Here is a 6,000-nt window from a genome sequence, read left to right on the forward strand (position 1 = left end):
CTTGCAGCCCTCTGTCCTTGAACAGGGAGAGAGAGGATGGCCTTTGGGCTAAAAGGGATTGTTTTCATCTGTAACTGCTCGGTACCCTTGGGCAACCTACTGCACACTGGTGCCCCTGGGAGCCCAGAGGAGGGATTTTATGGCTCAAGGGAAACCTGCTTGTCTCCCATGCAGGGCCCCGTTCCGGAGGCTGCCAGATATCTTATCCCCATGAAAGGAGAGGCCTCAGAGAGCCCTTCTGGCCTTCCTTCCTCTGAGCTGCCCTATCTACCTCCCCATAGGGGTTCTGGGATGGCTGTAGCTGAAATCAAATCTCTCATTGCTGCTGACTTTTTAGAGTAAACTTTTCTCCTCTACACAGTCTCCCCTTACTTTGTTTATGCATCCTCCCTCTGGGTGACCAGATCACACTTCAGCTCTATTTTAACTTCTCCACGTTCCAAGCTTTGGCACATCCCCCTCTTTACCCTGGCTTCTCCCCTAGATGTCTTCCAGCTCAGTCTGTGTGGCCAGGGCCTCTCTGATTTGCTGATTTGCTCCTATGCGCTGTGTAGGTTTCTACACCGCGCTTTTCAGCTGAAACCCACCAGGGTGAAATTTTCTTTCTTCGCTTACGTCATGCTTTGGCATGGAATTCCTCTCTTAGTTTCCTTCTGTCTGCACATCTGCTTTTTGGTAGCTATTCCTATCCCTCCTACCTCTCTCGCCTTTTGGGCAGGGGCTCCCTCCTTGGCACTTGGCTTCTCCAGAGGCCCTCCTCTCTGCCAATAGGGTCATTAATCACTGCCCTGGCGTTGACTCTTATGCTATAGCCTTGCAGGTAGCCACCTGCTCACCACCTAGTCCCACCTGTCATGTTGATTGTCACTGAGTGTGACCTCAGCCAGTCCTGAAGGGTGCCAGCCCCATGACATCCCTGTCTCTAGACTAAGGCAGAGCACAAATGAAGAGGCTCAGAGCTCCTTGATGAATGGTGTTTTCCACACCTAGAAATATGTACTTTTGTAACCTCTAATTTCGGAAGAGCTGCCTACTTGAAATGTTGTATTTGATATGATATTTATTTTTTCAAAATAGCAGAGTAAATCAAACTTTATACGCATTTTTTTTCATTTAATTTTACAAAGGAGTAATACATTTACGTGGTTCAAACCTCAAAAAGTATAAACTCTTATACAGCAAAAATTCTTTCTCCTAACCTCATGTTCCTTCTGCCCGGTTTCCACCCTGTGCGGGGAGGCACTGTGTGGGTCTTCCTTAGTTCTTGGTAGCTCTTGGTAGTCTTGTACTAGATTCAAAATCAGTTGAGTGCCCCCAAAACAGTGATGTACCAGCTAGTTAGATAGAAAAGGAGGCCTCTCACTCTGTCACACATGTACCCTTTAGGATTGAGGTACCTGGTCCTCACCCACCCCTGTGGCTATAAATTCTGTCCTAAGGTCTTTCTCTGTCTCTACAACATAGCCTTTGTTGTACTAGGAATTTTTATCTCAGCCATCTTTGTCTACGTGTCTTTGTTTCAATGTCTTGAAGCTCAAAGCAGATTCCATTACTTGGGAGCTTAGTGAATTGGCCCCAGTCAATCAGATAAGCACTAGAAAAATTCCCTGGAAACCTCCAACAGATAGACTTAGAAAGATCCAGCACAATCCGTTTATCACAGCAAGATTACAGCTGATACCCTCAAAGTGGAGGAGACCCTGTGGTCCTCTAAACAACTTGAAGAGGGCTCTAAGGAGGAGAAAGGGGTCAGGAGTGAAGTGTGGGCAGGCAGCTGTGCTCAGCCTCAGGCTGGGTGCGCCCTGAAGCCAGGACTTCCTTTGGACAGAGGTTGGTGGCCCAGGCAGCAGGAGTGACCAGCATTCCGATAGTCAGAAAGAAAATTTGTCTGGGCGGATGAATCTTCGGAGAGTTCTGACTGCCCACCTCCTGGGCACTCTCACCTCTGAGTCTGGTTGGAAAAACATCTGGCAGCCTGGTCATTATCAGCACCATCTCTGAAACTGCCCAGGGCAGCCACCCTTCTATACACACACACACACACACACACTTAGCGCCGCCTCATACATTTGTTCCAAGTCTTCACTTCTCTGAAGTGCTTTCAGTTCACTGACTCAAGTGGCTCTGGATGGGTCTGGAGGGGTCACCACGGCTGTTTGATGGCCCAGCTGTGAAGCTAGAACCTCCCCTTGAGTAAACCTTCTTTGTGTTTGACCTGCTGCCCCACACATATCTGTGAACTGACACCACATTTAAAGATGCTCACTGGTTGATCACAGAGATGGCCCCAGGTACCACAAGATTCAGAATCACAAGAATGGGGAAGTTTGCTGTGGTCCCAGTGGGAAGTATTAACCTTCAGTCATAAACGTGTGGAAACTGGCATTCTTATATGGCGTCTATGATGTATGTAGTGATGTCATATTAAATATTTAGTTAACAAGAAAATGTCACTCCTAAGCCACACCCAGTGTCCCGTGGGATATTGCACTTTGCACCAGGGACAAATGAAGGGAAAGCAATTATTCACCTTGGGTGAACTACCTGGTCTTTAATTAGGAACTGGGATGAAACACCTGAAACCCCTTTCCCTAGGAATATCCCCCAGGACATCTGTTCTAGCTCATGCCTGACTGGAAGATCCTCCAGCCTCTGAGCAGGGACAGCCATCCTGGGAGCTGCTTGACTTATGCGTTGAGTTCCTGCTTGGACGGGAGATCTACACATGTGCCACAGCTGGGAGGACACTTGCCCCAGAGGACTGGTAGACGGGACCGAGGGTTTGAGTCACAGAGGATGAGATTGCAGAGTAAGGACCGGGTCTGTGGATCAGGGAGATCAGTGAGAGCTGCTGAGTGGGAGGTGCCTGTGGGACTCCTGAGTAAAGGGCCAGCGACATCCTTATTTGGGGACCATTATCACATGAAATAAGGAGAAGAGATGGGGCCCTGGAAGTGTGGGTGGGCTGAGAAGGGGAGAGGCTAAGGATGGATGTCCACAGGTAAGAGCCCAGGATGTCTCTGGACAGAGCACAGATAGGGCAGTAGTCGTGCATTACCTCTTAGGGGAAAAGCATAACTGCTGTGGATGGGGTGTTCTGGGTGGAGGGCAGGGGCTGTGGTAGGTCACATCTGCTGCGGCAAGCAGAGGACAGGTGTCTGTCTGAAGGATGGGCATCAGCCTTCGTGGCCTAGTTGGTGTTCTCAGCCCTGCCCTCAGACTGCCAGAGGTGGGTGGTGAACAAGAGGAAATGAATGTGGACTTTCACTGGCACTTTCCAGATCCACACATGAGCCATGGGTCAGTGATCAGGGGGATGTGTGGTTTGTGGTCCAAGGTACACTGCCCTTGCTGGGCAGAGTCATGGTGGGTGATAGAAGTGGGTGGAGCCTGCGGTGTGCCTGAGCCCAGAGCCTGCTCCTGCCAGATGAGTGCGTGCATCTCTTCCCAGCTCCTCATTCAGCGATGTCATAGTCACAGCTTGAAATCGGCCATGGTGGGAGAACTTACACGATGGAGATCTGCAAATGCTACATATCAAGGCTTTCTTTTCCAGAGAGCCCATTGTTAAACATTTACCAGCACATCACTCAGGGGTGGAGTAAAGGGTACAGGTCGGCAAATGAAAAGGGATGAGTCTAAAATGAGGGACCTTGACTGCTGAGGAGTTTGGACTTTATTCTGAGAGCTGATGAGAGTCATTGAGGAGCCATATAATTCAGTACATTGCTCGAGAGGGTAGTATTTGAAGTCTGTTTACCTAGGTTCAAATGCTTGCTCTACCACTTAATAGCTGTGTGACCTTGGGCAGATTACTTAACCTCTCTGAGCCTTATTTTCCTCATCTGTGAAATGGGAGAAATAATGCCTGCTTCATAGTTTATCGCGATATGTAGACAAGTTTTACACGTAGAGCACTTAGAGCCTGGCATGCAGCAAGCATTCAATAAATGTTAGCTATTATAGAAGTGTTTAGACCATTCAATGACATGATCATATTTGTCTTTTGGAATGAACACTGCAACGAGGAGAATAGATTGAAGAGGAAAAGACAAAAGGCAGGAAGAGCAGGCAAGAGCAAGGGATGGTGAGAGCCTCAACTAGGCTGGAGAGAAGGGAGTAGATTTGAGGGATCTTGAGGTGGGGTGGAGAGGGGTGGGAATGTGATGCAGGGGGAAGGAGAGAGGAAGGGAAGGTCACAACCAATGAGCAGTAGTGAGCAGCGAAGGCTTTGAGAGAGAGGTGGGTCTTGAAGGGATATCTCTGCGGAGAAGAGGGAGGAGGACCTTATGGGTAGGAGAAGCCGTGTGAGAAGAGAGCAAGGGTTTTCCAGAGAGTGCTATGGTTAATGGGTTTTCAGTCAACACGTGTCATGTGAGTATTTAAATGTTTGATTGATGCAGCTGGAATGAAAAATGAAGAAAAACCAGTAGGCTTGAAAAGTCAAAAATCCCTCAGAAGATTCCTACATCACTCCCAGCTCCACATGCTGCTTCCCCAGCACATAAGAAACCAGCTGGTGACAGGTCCAGGCACCACCCCTCACCTGGCCAGGCAGGCAGCCTTCCAGCCCAGAGCTGCTCCTGCCCGTCCTGGGTCTGATGGGGGTGGGGACCCTGCAATGGCCCTGATCCGTGTTGCTGAGGAAATTAGCCGAGCGCTGGAGGGTTAAAATCTCCCTCTCTTTCATGAAGGGGAGAGGGAGACAGGGATCTTTCCTGTTTACCCTACGCCTGGCTTTGGGGCACCTTCCTGTTGTCCTAATGGTGCCCTTCTAGACCATTGGGGCAGTATTTCACCCTTGTCACCCTTGAAACACTGCTGCCAGCATCTGGCTAACTGTGTCACAGGCTGCGGTTGCATCAGCCCACAGTCTGAGGTTGGCTGGGGAATAGTGACAAGCTGGTGTTATATCCAATTCTGCATAGGAGTGTAGGGGAGAGGGGTAACTGGCAGTCACACCTTCACCCGCCTCCGCCAACCATCCCCCACTCAGCCTGGAGAAGGGTGGGCAGTGGCAGAGAGCAGGACTTCTCTCTCATTCTATTCCCCCACAGCCTCTCCTCAGCCACCACCCACTGTCTCTCCTCCCAAACGAGACGGAAAAACAAAGACGTGGCAATGATGTCAAGGGGGTGAACAGAGAGCAGAGAACCAAACTGGACCCGATTAAGTGACTTGGAGAACTCAAGTTATTTGGAGAGAGAACATAAACACATATAAGAAATGTCAAAAGATAGGCAGACATCGCTCCTAGCTTTGGTCAGAATATTTCTCAGATAGTCTCCTCCTGGGGTCCCATGAGTCTGCCATGCTTTGCAAACGATATACACCAGGATGCTCAAAGCAGGGTGTTGGTTACCTGTTGCAGTAACCTCTGGGAATCCAGCAGGGTGGCATAGCTTTAGACCATCCCAGGACTAGCTCCCAATTAGGGGCTTTTCTCAGACAAATTACTTGGCTGTGTTGGACCCACTTGGTCCATTTGGACTCCTTCCCCAAGATGGCACCCAGTTCATCTTCTGCGGGCCAGGCCTGCCCAGCAGCTCTCAGCCAGTGCTTGTTCTTTTCCAGCCACTGGTGGGGCTCCCTGGAAACCCTCCTTCTCTCCTCTGGCCCCGCCCCCTGACAGGTCAGGTCAACTCCAAGGGGATGACCTGGTGCAGTGGGAACTGGAGGCCCAGCTCATCCTCCTGTTTCTCTACATCCTAGCAGGCAACGCTGCCAGGCTTCCCTTCAGAACAGAGACCCTCGTTCTCCTAGCTGCCAGGAGTGTTACCTGCTGATGGGGGGCAGCTGAGTCCCTCCCCAGGAATTGCCCTCACTCAAAAGGAGCTACTTTGCCCAGGGTTATGTCCTCATGGCAGGAACAACTGTATCCAACGAGTGGACGATGCAGAGGTGCACAGTCTTGGCCCTTTGAGGGCCAACTCAGCCTCAGAGCTCCCTCAGGGATGGGTTGAGGTCTCTGTGCTGATGGCCGCAGCTCATCCTTAGGTG

The sequence above is a fragment of the Grampus griseus genome, assembly GCF_964374135.1.
Source record: "Grampus griseus genome assembly, chromosome: 1".
NCBI lineage: Eukaryota > Metazoa > Chordata > Mammalia > Artiodactyla > Delphinidae > Grampus > Grampus griseus.